This window comes from Adiantum capillus-veneris, chromosome 20, assembly GCF_014529385.1.
Source record: "Adiantum capillus-veneris isolate H3 chromosome 20, ASM1452938v2, whole genome shotgun sequence".
NCBI classification, from domain to species: Eukaryota; Viridiplantae; Streptophyta; class Polypodiopsida; order Polypodiales; family Pteridaceae; genus Adiantum; species Adiantum capillus-veneris.
The window spans coordinates 83,821,444-83,823,373 of record NC_140950.1 but is presented as its reverse complement, the minus strand read 5'-3'; positions in this window follow the sequence as shown (position 1 = coordinate 83,823,373).

The window sequence follows — 1,930 nt, the reverse complement described above, 5'->3', positions numbered from 1 at the left end:
CCCCCCCTTTGTTATATCTTGAAAAGTAACTTGCAAGAATTTTATGTCCATTTCTCCAAGCTCTCAGTGAATAGGAGAAAAGAGGCAGGAACGATGTCACGGAAGACAATTCAAGGGCATGGAGTAAATTTGATATCAGATGTATACAGATGTGACTTGTTTAAATAAAACATAACTTTTTGAAATATAATTCAAAAGACAACATTTTTCGGAAGAATAACATGCTTTTCATGACATTGAAATCCTTCTTAAGCGGCTTTGTATATGTGGTCTATATTGCTTGCATTCATTACTATGCTTTGCTTTCATTGTGGTGATGGTGGGGTAAAACCCAACTTTTTGTTTCTCATAACAACGCTTGAAAGATTTGATCTTGTTCCAGGGGATTTTGATGAGGAAATTGACCAGCCTACAGAAGAAAAATGGCAATTGCAATCTGAAGTTAATATAGAAGGCAATTTAGATGATAGTTAAAAAGAAATTTTTTAAGCCAACATAAAATGAGAAAAGATATTCAGAAAAGGGAATCAAAAGTGACACCTTCTTTTCTGCAATCTGATGTTTCGCATTAGCTAGTTTTACGGGCCTTGACAAACCCTCTTCTTCTTATGAAACTAGGAGTACTATGTCGGCTTTCCAACTTTCACCATCTTCCGTAGTATGGGTTTATATTGAGAGAGTTTGGATTGACACTGCACTTATTACTCAGTCTAGCCATGGCTTGCATCCTTGTGGTCGTAAATCTACCGCACACTTGCTTCGCTAGAAGAGCAACAGTTGCATAATATTAAGAAAAAATTGCACGATTTGAGGGTTTGTGTGTAGAATCAAGATTAATAGAGGCTTGCCACAATCACCTCAATGCTTGAAAAAAGCCTAGGTTTAGTGTAATTCCACTGATTTTTTGTCAGATTTACCTCTCAATTTTAGATTTGAACGTGAGAAAACCTACAAAATCTTGATAAATTTGCTGTAAAAACCGACAATTTAGCTTGAAAAAACTCAAGTTTCAAATTTTTCAAGGTTTTGGGAACCTTTCAAGAGTCTTCAGAATTGGCTCTATTTGATTTCTTTCTTGTTTTTTTTAAATGATTTTTGCCTGAGTTTTTTTTCAAGCGCTAATCAAAGAGGGTTAGCGTATGCATTAGCAAGAGGAGGAGCTCCAAATCTATGAACAACTCTCGGTATAACATGATGCATTCACCATAAAGCCCTCAATGATCATTTCATAATCACGCTTTGGTGAATATCCCAAGCCTCAAATTCAGTCTCTCCCTAAGACTGCTCCATATCAAGGATTTGGAAGTCAAACATATCTTTAATCTGTGGATTTTTATTTTCAAATTGGATTCTATTACATCCCAAAATTTATTAATGCATATATTACCTGAGGCATGTGGGCCAAGAAAGGTTTTGAATTGCGGTGAATTTGGTTCTTTGCGCCCCCCCCCCCCCCCCCCCCCCCCCCCCCCCCCCCCCCCCCCGGGGCCTTGTCCCCATGAACCCTATTCCCTATTCTTTGTTCCATGTACTGTATTGACGAGAGATGGTGATCCAATGTTTATGTTGATATCGCAGCCCTTGAGTTCACATGTGGCACATCCATCATCAATTTGGTAGGCGCTCGCAACATGTGGTTTTCAATATAATTTGCTGAATCACTTTGTGGATGGCTTGTAAGGCTTGCTTGTTGCATACATGTTTTGAGCACATAGCCATCCACTATCTATAGTATCTAGATAGACCTTTTGTGTACTCTACCTAACCAGTGGGACACACTAGCAAGATCCACCAAGGTAGTCTAGGATTACAGATGCTTATTCAAGGGAGACGAATCTCGCACTTAAAGTATTCTTGACACCATAGATTGGGGATCTCCTTAGATAGGTGTTTAGTGATGAGCACTAGGAGCAACATAGCCTTCGAGTAA